Here is a 16,889-nt window from a genome sequence, read left to right as displayed (position 1 = left end):
GGCCCAAATTGCTAAACAGGAAGTCGTTTACTTGGGGTCAGACTCTTGGCAGCGGTCCACTTGCCCCAAGCCGTATCCATAGTACATGTCCCAGGACACCAGAAAGGAGAAGATGCCAGGGCCCGAGCAACAGTGCTGCCGATGCAGCAGCCCACGAGGTGGCCCTGGATACTGCCAAGCTCATGTGCTGGCTGTAGGATTACCACCGCTGGGGATGGGGACTCTCCCCCCAAGCCCCATATACTCCCCCTCTGATTTAAGCTGGATGCAGGATAACACCAACAACCCTGTGGGCAAGGACGGATGGTATCGGGACCAGGATGACAACCTGAGGCTTCCTGCCGACCTGGGTAGACATTTTTGTACCCATTTACATCAAATCACCCATTTGGGAGAGAAAAAGACTTTGACGCTTCTACAAGCAGCGCAGCTGCGGTTTCCCCAACAAAAGAAAACCATACAGGACATAGTTAGCACCTGCAAGGCCTGTCAGATGATGAGACCGGGAAAAGGACAGCACACGGGTGTAAGATACCAGGGGGAAAGGCCGGGACAGCGTTGTGAGATAGATTTTACAGAGGTAAGGCCAGGCAAGTATGGCTATCATTACCTGTTAGTTTTGGTTGATACATTTTCTGGGTGGGTAGAAGCTTACCCTACTAAAAAGGAGATAGCAATAGTAGTGGCTAAGAAGCTCCTAGAAGAGATAATACCTAGGTTTGGTCTGCCAGCATCTATTGGCTCTGATAATGGACCTGCATTTGTGAGCAAAATTGTTAAAGGACTGGTCTCAGGCCTGGGGACCAAATGGAAGCTACATTGTGAGTACAGTCCCCAAAGCTCAGAACAAGTAGAAAGAATGAATCGGACCCTAAAAGAAACTTTAACAAAGCTGGCAATAGAGACTGGCGGGGACTGGGTAACCCTCCTTCCATTTGCACTTTTTAGGGCGCACAATACCCCCTATAAACTAGCTTTGACTCCCTTTGAAATTGTATATGGAAGTCCACCCCCCATTTGTCCAGTGTTTGAGGGAAAAACTAAACCATCTCTCTCGCTACGCACATCCCAACAAGAGATGCTGGCTTAAGTAAAGTGCATAAACATATCTGGTGACTGATACAAGAAGTTCAAGAGGGCCAAAGTAAAGGAACAATCCCATCCCATGATATGGGCCTGGGAGATTGGGTCTGGGTTAAGAGACACCAGTCAAAAACCTTAGAGCAAAGATGGAAGGTCCCCTATTTTGTTCTCCTTAACACCCTCACTGCCCTAAAGGTGGATGGAATTGGACCCTGGGAGCACTGCAACCACGTGCGTCATGCCACCACAGAGGAACTAGAAAAGGCCCAAAAAGAATGGAAGGCAATGCCGCATCACACCAACCACTCAAAAGTGGAGCTCGTCCGCCAGCTAGCCCCAGATGAATCCCCCTGACTCTCCTGTTGGTGGCCCTCCTTCTCCACTCTGGAACTGCTGGTGCTAACCCACATCAACCTGCTAAGATCACCTGGACGCTCCATAATGGACTAACCCATAAGGTACTCAATTCGACTACTGGAATCCCCCCAATACTTGGTAACCAGATTTATTCTTTGACCATGGACCTTTGTAAAAAGAACATATCAGTACAGTTCAAGTGATGATGATGTGACAACAATATCAGGCAATGTCTCAGAATGAAGAGGAGGATTTCTCTTCATGATCAAAGGACAGGGGAGAATGTTGGGACCTAACAAACACCATGATATGCTTCAGGCACTAAGGTAGGACTCACGGGAAAAGCTGAGTCATTGCCCAGTGAGGTCATCCCCGGGGATGCCAGGACTTGTCTAAACAGCATACTCCCCATAACCTGGTTTGAGTTTATCAGGATGTAAAAGACATCCCCCTGCAGCCAATAGCCAATTAGTAAATACCAGGAAACTCCTGCAGCCAATCAGCCCTTGCCAACTCTCTGTCTTTGTTCTAAACCTGTAACTACTGCTGTAAATCTGGGCCTTGGGCTCTTGCTCCACTCCACTGCATTGGATGTGGTGGGAGCCCTAGCTCGAGCTGGAAATAAAACCCCTTCTTGCTTTTGCATTGCTGTGGACGTATTATTCTCTCAGTTTTCGGGACTGGGACTCTCGGCATAACGGTTTATCCCTCCAGGCGAGATGAGGCCCTTTTAAGCAGCTTCGTTTCGAGAGAAATCACACCTTCTCTCTTGAACATCAAAAGGGTCCTTCCACCCTTGCAGCAACTCAAGAAGTTCCCTGACATACCCGTCTCCACTCGAGACGAACACCGACGGTCCTGCTACAACTCACGAGGAGCCCCGTTTTCCCCTCCTCCACTCGAGATGAGGATTCCTTTTCCTGTTTTGTCGGGAAAGGATTCCCTGTGTTCCTGTCTCATATCAAGAGAAGGCACTCTCAACAGGAAAGTCGAGAGGAACTTCAGGGGTTGTGCCACCATTCCAAAAGACCACCAAATATTCGGCTCCAGAGGAAACTGATTTCCCTGAACTGCCTTGACTGTCACCCCCGAGAATCGACTCACAACACGGTGGCACGTGTGACAGCCCTGTGTGAAAACCTCGATGGAAAGCCACAGATCCCGGTGTCAAATGAATGGGAAGCCAGACACTGCTCCTACAGCTCGGGAGGAAAGCGGACGTGCATGTCTCCATTCGAGATGAGGCCTAAGTCCCCTGTGGAGACTCCAGAGGATCCCCAAGATCATGTCAGCATTGGAGAGGAAACCTCAGGTTCAGGCCTCGGCTCCAGACAAGGACTTAGGACCCGGCACCGACTGGAGAGGAATCCCGAGAGGCCCCTGGCAACTCGCATGGAGACTGGCTTTTCCTGAGGCCACACGAGCGGGTCCCTGAGGTCCCTGTCATAGCTCGAGAGGAACCTGCCGCTACTAGAGAAAAACCAGGAGGTTCTCCCCTCCAGGCGAGATGAGGCCCTTTTCTGCTGCGGCGTCCCGAGGGAAATCACCCCTTCCCTCTTGAACCTCGAAAGGTCCTTCACACCCTTGCTGCAAATCAAGAAGTTCCCCAACATAGCTGTCTCCACTGGAGAGGGACACCTAGGGTCTCGCCAAACTCAAGAGGAGACATGTATCCCTCTCCTCTGCACGAGATGAGGGTTCCATTCTCTGCTTCGTTAGGGAAGGATTCCCGGCATTCATGTCGCATCTCAAGTGGTGGCACTTTCAACAAGAATGTCAAGAGGAACTCCAGGGGTCGTGCCACCATTCCAAAAACCTCCACATTTCTTACTCCACTCCAGAAGAACCTGATTTCCCTGCACTGCCTCGACTGTCACCCCAAGTATCAACTCACACCACGGTGGCACTTGTGACAGCTGTGTGGGAAAGCCTCGAGGGAAAGCCACAGATCACTGTGTCAACTCGACAGGAAGCCTGACACTGCTGCTGCAGCTCGGGAGGAAAGCATAGGTGCAAGTCTCCACTGGAGACGAGGCCTGACTCCCCTGTGGTGATGACAGAGGAACCCCAAGATCCATGTCCGCACTGGAGAGGAAACCTCAGGTTCCAGCCTCGGCTCCAGACGAGGACTGAGGACCTGGCACTGACTGGAGAGGAATCCCGAGATGCCCCTCCCACCTCTCATGGAGACTGGCCTTTCCTGAGGCGACACGAGCGTGTCCCTGAGGTCCCCGTCGTAACTCGAGAGGAACCTGCTGCAACTCGAGAAAAACTAGGAAGTTCTCCCCTCCAGGCGAGATGAGGCCTTTTTCAGCTGTGGCGTCCCGAGGGAAATCACACCTTCTCACTTGAACCTCGAAAGGGTTCTTCACACCCTTGCTGCAATTCAAGAAGTTCCTTGACATACACGCTCCAGGCAAGAGCAATACCGAGGGTCCAGCCACAAATCAAGAGGAGCTCCGTTTCTCCCTCCTCTGCTTGGGATGAAGTTTCATTTCCCTGCTTCTTCAGGAAAGGATTCCTGGCGTTACCCATGCATCTCAACAAGAGTTGCACTCAACAGGAAAGTCGAGAGGAACTCCACGTGTCGTCCCAACATTCCAAAAAACCCCTAAATGACTCAGTCCAATCCACAGGAACGTGAATTCACTGCACTGCCTGGACTGTCACCCAAGGATTGACTCACACCATGGTGGCACGTGTGACAGTCCTGTGGGAAAGCCTCGAGGGAAAGCCACAGATCCCTGTGTCAACACGACAGGAAACCTGATACTGCTGATAAAGCCCGGGAGGAAATCGGACGTGCATGTCTCCACTCGAGACGAAGCCTGACTCCCCTGTGGAGACTCCAGAGGTATCTTAAGATCCATGTCAGCACTGGAAAGGAAACCTCAGGTTTTGGCCTTGGCTGCAGACGACGTCTTAGGACCCGGCACTCACTGGAGAGGAATCCTGAGAGGCCCCTCGCAACTCCCATGGAGACTGGCCTTTCCTGAGGCCACTTGAGCAGGTCCATGATATCACCATCGTAACTCGAGAGGAAACTTCTGCAACTCGAGAAAAACCAGGAGGATCTCCCCTCCAGGCGAGATGAGGTCCTTTTCCGCTCTGGCGTCTCAAAGGAAATCACACGTTCCTTTTGAACCACGAAAGTGTCCTGCACACCACTGCAGAAACTCAAGAAGTTCTCCGACATACACGTTTCCACTGGAGATGAACACCGGGGGTCCCACCACAACTCAAGAGGAGCACCGTTTTCCCCTCCTCCACTTGAGATGAGGGTTCCTTTCCCTGCTTCGTTGGAAAAGGATCCCCAGCGTTCCCGTCGCATCTCAAGAGGAGGCACTCTCAACAGGAAAGTCGAGAGGAACTCCACGGGTGGCGCCACCATTCTTAAAGACCCCCAAATATCACAGTCCACTCCAGATGAACCTGATTTCCTGCACTGCCTCGACTGTCACACCCACTATAGACTCACACCACGGTGGCACGTGTGAGAGCCCTGTGGGAAAGCCTCGAGGGAAAGCCACAGATCCTGTGTCAACTCAACGGGAAGACTGACACTGCTGCTAGAGCTCGGTAGGAAAACTGACATGCATGTCTCTACTCGAGAAGCGGCCTGACTCCCCTGTGGAGAATCCAGAGAAACCCCAAGGTACATGTCAACACTGGAGAGAAAACCTCAGGTTCTGGCCTAGGCTCCAGACAAGGACTTAGGACCTTGCATCAACTGGAGAAGAATCCCGAGAGGTGCCTCACGATTCACATGGAGACTGGCCTTTCATGAGGACACACTAGCGTGTCCCTGAGGTCCCCGTCATAACTCGAGAGGAACCTGCCACAACAAGAGGCAAACCAGGAGGTTCACCTCTCCAGGCGAGTTGAGACTCTTTTCCACTGCAGGGTCTCGAGGGTAATCACAACTTCCCTCTTGAACCTTGACAGGGTCCTTCACACCCTTGCTCCTTCACACCCTTGCTATAACTCACGAAGTTCCACTCGAGAGGAATGCCGAGGGTCCTGACACACTCAACAGGATCCCCTTTTCCCCCTCCTCCACTCGATAGGAAGGTTCCTTTCCCTGATTGTTTGGGAAAGGATTCCCGTCGTTCCCGTCGCAACTCAAGAGGAGGCACTCTCAACAAGAAAGTCGAGAGGAATTCCAGGGGTCGTGCCACCATTCCAAAAGACCCCAAATGCCTCAATCCACTCCAGAGGAACCTGATTTCCCTGCACTGCCTCGATTGCCACCCCAAGTATCGAATCACACCACGGTGGCACGTGTGAGAGCCCTGCAGGAAAGCCTCGATGGAAAGCCACAGATCCTTTTGTCAACTCGATGGCAAGGCTGGCACTGCCGAGGACTTAGTACCTGGCACCGACTGGAGAGGAATCTCGAGAGGTCCCTCGAAACTCGCATGGAGACTGGCCTTTCCTGAGGCCACACGAGCGGGTCCCTGAGGTCCACGTCGTAACTCGAGAGGAACCTGCCACAACGAGAAACCTGTCCAGGTGAGATGAGACTCTTTCCTGCTGGGGTGTCTCGAGGGTAATCACAACTTCCCACTTGAACCTCGACAGGGTCCTTCACATCCTTGCTAGAACTCACGAAGTTCCCCGACATACCTGTCTCCACTCAAGAGGAATGCCAAGGGTCCCGCCACACTCAAGAGGAGCCCCTTTTCCCACTCCTCCCCTCGAGATGAGGGATCCTTTCCCTGATTGTTTGGGAAAGGATTCCTGTCGTTCCCGTCGCAACTCAAGAGGAGGCGCTCTCAACAAGAAAGTTGAGAGGAATTCCAGGGGTCGTGCCACCATTCCAAAAGACCCCACATGTCTCAGTCCACTGCAGAGGAATGTGATTTCACTGCACTGCCTCGATTGCCACCCCGAGTATCGACTCACACCACGGTGGCACGTGTGAGAGCCCTGTGGGAAAGCCTCAAGCAAAAGCATCAGATCCGATTTTCAACTCGATGGGAAGCCTGACACTGCTTCTACAGCTTGGGAGGAAATCAGACTTGCCTGTCTGCACTCAAGACGAGGCCTGACTCCCCTGTGGAGACTCCAGAGGAACCCCAAGATCCATGTCAGCACTGGAGAGGAAACCTCACGTTCCTGCCTCGACTCCAGGCTAGGCCTTAAAATCCTGGACCGACTAGAGATTAATCCCGAGAGGCCCCTCGCAATTCACAAGGAGACTGGTCTTTCATGAGGCCACACGAGCGGGTCCCTGAGGTCCCAGTCGTAACTGGAGAGGAACCTGCCACAACGATAGGAAAACCAGGAGGTTCTCCTCTCCAGGCGAGATGAGGCCTTTTTCCGCTGCGGCATCTCCAGGGAAATCACACCTTCTCTTTTAAATCTCGAAAGGGTCCTTCACACCCTTGATGCAACTCAAGAAGTTCCCCGACATATCCGTCTACATTGGAGAGGAACACAGAGGTTCCTGCCAAACTGAAGAGGAGCCACGTATCCCCCTCCTCCACTCGAAATGAGGGTTTCTTTCCCTAATCCGTCTGGAAAGGATTCCCGGCATTCCCTTCGCATCTCAAGAGAAGGCGTTCTCAACAAGAAAGTCGATAGGAATTCCAGGGGTGGTACCACCATTCCAAAAACCCACAACTTTCTCAGTCCACTCCAGAGGAACGAGATTTCTCTGCACTGCCTCTACTATCTCCCCGAGTATCAACTCACACCATGGTCGCACTTGTGACAGCCCTGTGGGAAAGCCTTCAGGGAAAGCCACAGATCTCTGTGTCAATTCAACGGGAAGTCTGACACTGCTGCTACAGCTTGGGAGGAAAGCGGAGGTGCATGTTTCCACTAGAGACGAGGCCTGACTCCACAGTGTAGACGCCAGAAGAATCCCAAGATCCATGTTAGCACTGGAGATGAAACCTCAGGTTCCGGCCTGGGCTCCAGATGTGGACTTAGGACTCGACACAGACTGGAGAGGAACCCTGAGAGGCCCCTCACAACTCACATGAAGACTGGCCTTTCATGAGGCCACAAGAGCGGTTCCATGAGGACCATGTTGTAACTCGAGAGGAACCTGCCACAACGAGAGGAAAACCAGGAGGTTCTCCTCTCCAAGCGAGATGAGACTGTTTTCAGCTGCGGTGTCTCGAGGGTAATCACAACTTCCCTCTTGAACCTCAACAAGGTCCTTCACACCCTTGCTACATCTCACTAAGTTCCCTGACATACCCGTCTCAACTCGAGAGGAACGCCGAGGGTCCCGCCACATTCAGGAGGAGCCCCTCTTCCCCCTCCTCTGCTCGAGATGAGGGTTCCTTTCCCTGATTGTTTGGGAAAGGATTCCCGTCATTCCCGTCGCAACTCAAGAGGAGGAGCTCTCAACAGGAAAGTAGAGAGGAACTCCAGGGATCGTTCCACCATTCCAAAAGACCCCAAATGTCTCAGTCCACTCCAGAGGAACGTGATTTCACTGCACTGCCTCGATTGCCACCCCGAGTATCGATTCACACCTCGGAGGCAAGTGTGAGAGCCCTATGGGAAAACCTTGATGGAAAGCCACAGATCCTTTTGTCAACTTGACGGGAAGGCTGGCACTGCTGCTACAGCTAGGGAGGAAAGCGGACATGCATGTGTCCACTAGAGACGAGGCCTGACTTCCCTGTGGAGACTCCAGTGGAACCCCAAGATCCACGTCAGCACTGGAGAGGAAACTGCACCTTCCTGCCTGGCTCGGCTCCAGACGAGGACTTAGTACCCGGCACCGACTGGAGAGGAATCCTGAGAGGCCCCTTGCAACTCGCATGGAGACTTGCCTTTCCTGAGGCCACACGAACGGGTCCCTGAGATTCCTGTCATAACTCGAGAGGAACCTGCCGAAATCAAGAAAATCCAGGAGGTTCTCCCCTCCAGGCGAGATGAGGCCCTTTTCCGCTGAGGTGTCTCGAGGAAAATCACACCTTCCCTCTTGAACTTCGAAATGGTCTTTCACACCCTGGCTACAACTCAAGAAGTTCCCCAACATCCCCGTCTCCACTCAAGAGGAACCCCGAGGGTCCCGCCAAATTCAAGGGGAGCCCCGTTTCCCCCTCCTCCACTCGAGATGAGGTTTCCTGTACCTGCTTCTTTGAGAAAGGATTCTTGGCGTTCCTGTTGCATCTCAAGAAGAGGCGCTCTCAACAGGAAAGACGAGCGGAACTCCAGTGGGCGTGCCACCATTCCAAAAGACCCCCAAATATCTCAGTCCACTCCAGAGGAACCTGATTTCCCTGCACTGCCTCGACTGTCACACCCAGTATCAACTCACACCACGGTGGCATGTGTGACAGCCCTGTGGAAAAGCCTTGAGGGAAAGCCACAGATCCCTGTGTCAACACGATGGGAAGCCTGGCACTGATGCTACAGCTCGGGAGGAAAACAGATGTGCATCTCTCCACTCGAGACGAGGCCTGACTCTCTGGTGGAGACTCCAGAGGAACCCTAAGATCCATGTCAGCACTGGAGAGGAAATCTCAGGTTCCGGCCTCAGCTCCAGATGAGGACATAGGGCCCGGCCCCAACTGGAGAGGAATCCTGAGAGGCCCCTCTTAACTTGCATGGAGATTGGCCTTTTCCTGAGGCCACAGGAATGGGTCCCTGAGGTTCCCGTCTTAAATCGAGAGGACCCTGCAGCACCTTGGCAAAAACCAGGAGTTTCGCCCCACCAGGTGAGATGAGGCCATTTCCCCCTGCAGAGTCTGGAGGGAAATCACACCTTTCCTCTAGAACCTCAAAAGGGTCCTTCACACCCTTCCAGAAACTCAAAAAATTCTCCAACCTACCCCTCTCCAATCGAGAGGAAAACCGAGGGTCCCGCCAAATTCAAGAGAATCCCCTTTTCCCCCTCCTCTGCTCTAAATGAGGGTTCCTTTCCCTGCTTTCTCAGGAAAGGATTCTCGGTGTTCCCGTCGCACCTCAAGTGGAGGCGCTCTCAACAGGAATGTCGAGAGGAACTCCAGGTTCGTGCCACCATTTCAAAAGACCCCCAAATGTCTCAGTTCACTGCGAAAGAACCTGATTTCCCTGCACTGCCTCGACTGTCATCCCGAGTATCGACTCACACCATGGTGGCACGAGTGACAGCCCTGTGGGAAAGACTCGAGGGAAAGCCACAGATCACTGTGTCAACTCGATGGGAAGCCTGAAACTGCTGCTACAGATAGGGAGGAAAACGGTTGTGCATGTCTCCACTCGAGATGAGGCCTGACTCCCCTGTGGAGAATGCAGAAGGAACCCAAATCCATGTCAGCACTAGAGAGTAAAGCTCAGGTTCCAGCTTTGCCTCCAGATGCGGACTTAGGACCCAGCACTGACTGGAGGGGAATCCCGAGAGACCCTCGTAACTCCCATGGAGTCTGGCCTCTCCTGAGGCCACAGGAGCCGGTCCGTGAAGTCCCCATCCTAACTTGAGAGGAACCTGCCGCAACTCAAGAAAAACCAGGAGGTTCTCCCCTCCCAGCGAGATGAGGCCCTTTTCCGCTGTGGCGTCTCGAGGGAAATCACACATTCCCTTTTGAACCTGGAGAGGGTCCTTCACACCCTTGCTGCAACTCAAGAAGTTCCCCGACATACCCGTCTCCACTCGAGAGGAACACCGAGGGTCCTGCCACAACTCAAGAGGAGCCCCGTTTGCCCCTCCTCTGCTCAAGATGAGGGTTCCTTTCGGTGCTTCGTCAGGAAATCATTCCCGGAGTTCCTGTCGCATCTCATGAAGTGGCTCTCTAAACAGGAAAGTCGAGAGGAACTCCAGGGATCATACCACTGTTCCAAAAGACCCCCAGATGTCTCAATCCACTCCAGAGGAACCAGATATCCCTGCACTGCCTCGACTGTCAGGCCGAGTATCAACTCACACCACGGTGGCACGTGTTACAGGCCTGTAGGAAAGCCTCGAGGGAAAGCCACAGATCCATGTGGCAACTCGACAGGGAGACTAACACTGCTGCTACAGCTCGTGAGGAAAGCGGACGTGCATGTTTCCACTCGAGACAAGACCTGACTCCCCTGTGGAGTCTCCAGAGGAACCCCAAGATCCATGTCAGCACTGGAGAGGATCCCTCAGATACCAGCCTCCGCTCCAGACGAGGACATAGGACCCGGCACTGACTGGAGAGGAACCCCGAGAGGACCGTGACAACTCGCATGGAGGCTGGCCTTTCCAGTGTCCACAAGAGTGGGTCCCTGAGGTCACCATCTTTACTCGAGAGGAACCTACCACAAGTCAAGAAAAGCCAGAAGGTTCTCCCTTCCAGGCGAGATGAGGCTCTTTTCTGCGGTGGCATCTCACCATCTTGAACCTCGAAAGAGTCCTTCACACCCTTGCAGCATCTCAAGAAGTTCCCCAACATACCCGTCTCCACTCGAGAGGAACACCGATTGTCCCGCCACAGCTCAAGAGGCACCCCATTTCCCCCTCCTCAGATCGACATAAGGGTTCATTTCCCTTCTTCCACGGGAAAGGATCCCCAGCGTTCCTGTCACCTCCCAAGAAGAGGCGCTCTCAACATGAAAGTCGCAAGGAACGCCAGGTGTCATTCCACCATTTCAAAAGATCCCCAAATATCTCAGTCCACTCCAGAGGATCCTGATTTCCTAGCACTGCCTCGACTGTAACCCCGAGTATCAAATCACACCACAGTTGAAAGTCTGAGAGCCCTGTGGGAAAGCCTCGAGTGAAAGCCACAGATCCCTGTGTCAACACGATGGGAAGCCTGATACTGCTGCTATAGCTCGGGAGGAAAGCGGACGTGCATGTCTCCACTCAAGAGGAGGCCTGACTCCGCTGTGGAGACTCCAGAGGATCCCCAAGATCCATGTCAGCATTGGAGAGGAAATCTCATGTTCCGGCTTCAGCTCCAGATGAGGACTTAGGACCCGGCCCCGACTGGAGAGGAATCAGAGAGGCACCTCGCAACCTGCATGGAGATTGGCCTCTCCTGTGACCACACAAGTGGGTCCCTGAGGTCTCCATTGTAACTCGAGAGGAACCTTCCACAACTGGAGAGAAACCAGGAGATTCTCTCCTCCAGGCGAGATGAGGCCCTTTTCCGCTTTGACGTCTCGAAGGAAATCACACCTTCCCTCTTGAACCGCGAAAGGGTCCTTCACATCCTTGTTGCAACTCAAGATGTTACCCGACATACCCGTCTTCACTCGAGAGGAACACCGAGGTTCCGCCACAAATCAAGAGGAGCTTCGTTTCCCCCTCCTCTCCTCGAGATGAGGGTTCCCTTCCCTGCTTCGTTGGGAAAGGATTCCCGGCGTTCCCATAGTATCTCAAGAGGAGGCGCTTTCAACAGGAAAGTCTAGAGGATCTCCAGGGATTGTGCCACCATTCCAAAAGACCCCCAAATGTCTCAGTCTACTCCAGAGGAACCTGATTTCCCTGCACTGCCTCGACTGTCACCCCGAGTATCGACTCACACCACGGTAGAACCTGTGACAGCCCTGTGGGCAAGCAACCAGGGAAAGCCACAGATCGATATGTCAACTCTACGTAAAGCCTGACTCTGCTGCTGCCGCTCTGGAGGAAAGCGGACGTGCATGTCTCCACTCGTGACGAGGACTGAATTCCCTGTGGAGACTCCAGATGAACTCCAAGATCCATGTCAGCACTGGAGAGGAATCCTCAGGTTCCATCCTCGGCTACACACGAGGACTTATGATCCAACACAGACTGGAGAGGAATCCCGAGAGACCCCGGCAACTCGCATAGAGACTGGCCTTTCCTGAGGCAAGACGAGCGGGTCCCTGAGTTCCCTGTCATAACGAGAGGAACCGACTGCAACTCGAGAAAAACCAAGAGGTTCTCCACTCCAGGCGAGATGATGCCCTTTTCCACTGTGGCATCTCTAGGGAAATCACACCTTCCTTCTTGAACCTCGAAAGGGTCCTTCACACCCTTGCTGCAACTGAAAAAGTTCCCTGACATACCCGTCTCCACTCGAGAGGAACCCCGAGGGTCCCGCCAAATTAAAGGGGAGCCCCGTTTCCTACTCCTCCGCTTGAGATGGGGGTTCCTTTCCCTGCTTCGTAGGGAAAGGATTCCCGGCATTCCCATCGCATCTCAAGTGGAGGCGCTCTCCACAGGAAAGTCGAGAGGAACTCTAGAGGTCGTGCCACGATTACAAAAGACCCCCAAATGTCTTAATCCACATCAGATGAACCTGATTTACCTGCACTGCCTTGACTGTCATGCCGAGTATCGACTCACCACGGTGGCACGTGTAACAGCCCTGTGGGAAAGCCTCGAGGGAAAGCCACAGATCCCTGTGTCAACTCGACGGGAAGACTGACACTGCTGCTTCAGCTTGGGAGGAAAGCGGACATGCATGTGTCCACTAGAGACGAAGCCTGACTTCCCTGTGGAGACTCCAGAGGCACGCCAAGGTCCATGTCAGCACTGGAGAGGAAACCTCAGGTTCTGACCTCAGCTCCAGAGGAGGACTTAGGACCCAGAACCGACTGGAGAGGAATCCCGAGTGGTCCCTTGCAACAAGCATGGAGACTGGCCTTTTCTTAGGCCACACGAGGGAGTCCCTGTCGTTCCTGTCGTAACTCCAGAGGAATGTGCCGTAACTCTAGAAAAACCAGGAGTTTCTCCCCTCCAGGCGAGATGAGGCCCTTTTCCGCTGAGGCGTCTTGAGGGAAATCACACCTTCTGTCTTGAACTTCGAAAGGGTCCTTCACACCCTTGCAGCATCTCAAGAAGTTCCCTGACATACCCGTCTCCACTTGAGAGGAACACCAAGGGTCCCGCCAAACTCAAGAGGAGCCCCGTTTCCACCTCCTCCACTCGAGATGAGAGTTCCTTTCCCTGTTTGGTCGGGAAAGAATTCCTGGCATTTCCATCGCATCTCTAAAGGAGGCGCTCTCAACAGGAAAGTCGAGAGGAACTCCAGGGGTAATGCCACCATTCCAAAAGACCCCCAGAGGTCTCAGTCCACTCCAGAGGAACCTGATGTCCCTGCACTGCCTCAAATGTCACGCCGAGTATTGACTCACACCACGGTGGCACGTGTGACAGCCCTGTGGGAAAGCCTCGAGGGAAAGCCACAGATCCCTCTGTCAACACGACGGGAAGCCTGACACTGCTGCTACAGCTTGGGAGGAAAGCGGACGTGCATGTCTCCACTCAAGAAGTGGACTGACTCCGCTGTGGATACTCCAGAGGAACACCAAGATCCATTTGAGCACTGGAGAAGAAACCTCAGGTTCCGGCCTTGGCTCCAGATGAGTTCTTAGAATCTAGCACGGACTGGAGAGGAATCCCGAGAGGCCCCTTGCTGGAAGCCAGTGTGAGGAATCCCGCCCTTGACCAGGTCATGAGGAAGGAAGCTGACATACGCAAGGACGTGATCAGACTTCAGGGGTTCCCCTGGAATTTCCTGAGCATGTATCCCCATCAAAAAACAAAATTCTGCCGGCTCATGTACTCTGCTTTCCACTCTTCTGATATTCTCTGGAAAAAAAGTCAACTCAGGGCTATAGTCTTCTGCATTTGGCAGGGATGTTTCAGTAAAACCTCCTCTGATAGCTCTCTAGATTTCCTAACACTTTCCGCGGACCTCTTACAGCTTGTGAATAGCTTACAGCCCCCCAACTTCGAGAGGCACAAAGCTTAAAAGCATCTTAAAGCTACAGAGCCTTTTCTAAAGAGCTAAAAATCATATTGGTGGCGGGGTTTCACTGTTGACTTAATGACTGCCGCCAGGCCTCCATATTCTTTATCTTTTAGGCACCTGGGAGGATGTTAATCAATGTAAATGGGATATGGAAAAATATATATAGTAGTTTTGATGTTAGCAACACTAGACTTTTGAGTTAATTACTTTTCTTTTGTTATAAATCACTGTACTCCTTTCACTTGTTATAAACTGCTATATCTTTGCTATGTAAGAATGTACCTTTATTTAGTGCTTTCTGAGAAGGGCACCAGCCTTTGGGAAGATCAACACAAATAAGTCTTCTGGTTGACAAACGCTTATCATAAAAATGGCTGTAAAATGTTAATTGGCCCTTTTGGCCGGAAAATGATGTAAATTACCTAAGACTTGTGTATACAATTAGGTATGCAGAGAGAAAAGCCTGGTTTTGATAAGAGTCTGGACTGCTAATGCTGCATAACTTTGTATTACCCATTGATCTCCATGTTTTATCAAAAGTATAAAAAGGCTTCTGAACAATAAAGGATGGACCAGTTTCTCAGACTAGTCTCTCGGCCTAGTTTCTTGGGAATCTGGCTCCACCCGTGTCTCTCTCTCTCTTTTTCTCCCTCTCCCTCCCTCTCCTCTTTACTTTAATTTCAGTCTGATTTCCCATCTGGGGCGCGTAGGCTTGCCAAGTCTATTTACTTGCCCTGGCTGTTAAGACCCACGCGAAAGGGAGCCTAAGGCGAGGCACCCTTAGATATTCAAGTGAGCACCAGTGGCCCAACGTAGATGGTGCAAATTCCTTGTCTGGAATTTTATTGGTCTTCCATGTAATCCAAGTTATTCAGCCCTCTTTCTCCACTTAATTTTCCTACTAAACTATTTCTTCCTAATCTAATCTTATATTACGAAATAAATAAGTTTTTTCCTCGCCGACGCCATGCCCACTTCAAATTCCCTGGATCCACCCGGGCTGGACCCCGGCAAGTGGCGCCGGGAACAGGCTATTCGAAGGTAGGTTCCCCGAGCAATTAGGGTCATCAGCCCTATTGCTCAGAACAACTAGGGTCATCAGCCCTGTTGTTCCCCCAGTGTTGAGTGTTCGGGATGGATAGGACCCCACTCAGGGTGCTGCGGGCCCCCCATAGGATAGACAGGGTGAGTAGGAGTGGGAAGTGTTGAAGGGTTTAAGAGAAACCTGGTGCTCTAGAGGTTGAAAGAAACCTGCTATCTTAGGGTTGATAAGAAAACCCCCCTCGCCAAAGGTAAAACCCTTGACGAGGCAGACTTTTATATAAGACTTAATTTTCTGACATGGGTAACAGTGAATCAAAAGAAAGACAGCTTTTTATAGGAGTAATCTTGCAGTTGCTAACTAAACTAGGAATTAAAGTTAAGAAATCCAATATTCATTCTTTTTTTTCATTTGTACAAGAGCAGTGTCCTTAGTTTCCAGAAGAAGGCACTGTTAACTTACATACTTGGGAGAGCGGAGGGAAACAAGTAAAAGCTTATCATGCTGAACATGGCTCAGAAAAGGTGCCTACTTATGCCTTTTCCTTATGGAATATAATTAGGGACGCTCTATACCCTGCCCCTGAATCTGAAAAAGTACATCTTAAAGAGGAAAGTGCAGAGAAAAAGGTATCTATCGAAGAGGAGAGTGAGGAAAACAAGGCTACACCTAGCTATCGGCAGTTGAATGAAATATTAGCTGCAATGACTGTCCAGGAAAAGGTAATAAATAGAGATGAGAAAAAAAGATCAGTTTTCAGATGAGGAAGATTCGGAAGAGGAAGTAAGTCAAGATCATTCTGATGAGGATTGGCCCTTATTAAATAAAGATGCTCCAAGGAGTTTAAGAGAAACTTCTCCAATTAGATCATCTGCTCCAAGGAGTTTAAGAAAAACTCCCCCAACCAGACCACCTGCTCCTGGGAATTCAAGAGAAATTTCCTCAATTAAGCCTTCTGCTTCCAGAGGCTCAAGGGAAATGTCCCCTATCAGGTTATATGCATCTAGGAGCTTAAGGCAGACATCCCCAGATAAAACATCCATAAGATCTAAACACCAAACAGATAAAAAATCCCCCAAGTACGAAGAAAGTGACATAGGACACATCTTGCCCCCCACTCCCTATAAGGGTGAGGGGCCTCCACTAGAAGTTCCCTGAAGAAGGGTTTTCTCTAGCCCTGATGATGAATTTGACCCCCACCTTGAGGCTTGTTTCCCCATAATATTTGATGGAAGTGGTCAGGGAAGAGCCCCCCACTGGGAACCCATTCCAATGAAAATGATTAAAGAACTGAAACAGGCTTGTGCTTTGTATGGGCCTAAAGCCCCATACACTGTATCATTGGTAGAGGCTTTAGCGGGTAGGTGGATGACACCCCATGACTGGAAGACAGTCGCTAAAGCTTGTCTTTCTGGAGGGCAATATGTACTTTGGAGAGCTGAATATGAAGATCATGCCTAAAAACAAGCTGATGCTAACCAAAAATATGGCCCAAGATATATTGTAAAAAGTATATTGGCAGGGACTAATAATTTTGGAACACTTAGAGATCACTCAACCAAGTAACCACCTGCGCCCTTGGGGCTTGGCACTTGTTGCCTGAAGGGAAAAAATCAACCTCTTCCTTCTCAAACATTAAAGAAAAACCAGAAGAGCCATATGAGGATTTTATATCAAGACTTGCAGAGGCGGTCCACAGAGTAATTTCCAATACTGAGGCAGCTGGAATACTGATAAAACAACTGGCATTTGAAAATGCTAATTCT

Source organism: Oryx dammah, unplaced genomic scaffold, assembly GCF_014754425.2.
Source record: "Oryx dammah isolate SB20612 unplaced genomic scaffold, SCBI_Odam_1.1 HiC_scaffold_23, whole genome shotgun sequence".
Taxonomy (NCBI): domain Eukaryota; kingdom Metazoa; phylum Chordata; class Mammalia; order Artiodactyla; family Bovidae; genus Oryx; species Oryx dammah.
This window is presented reverse-complemented; position numbering follows the sequence as displayed.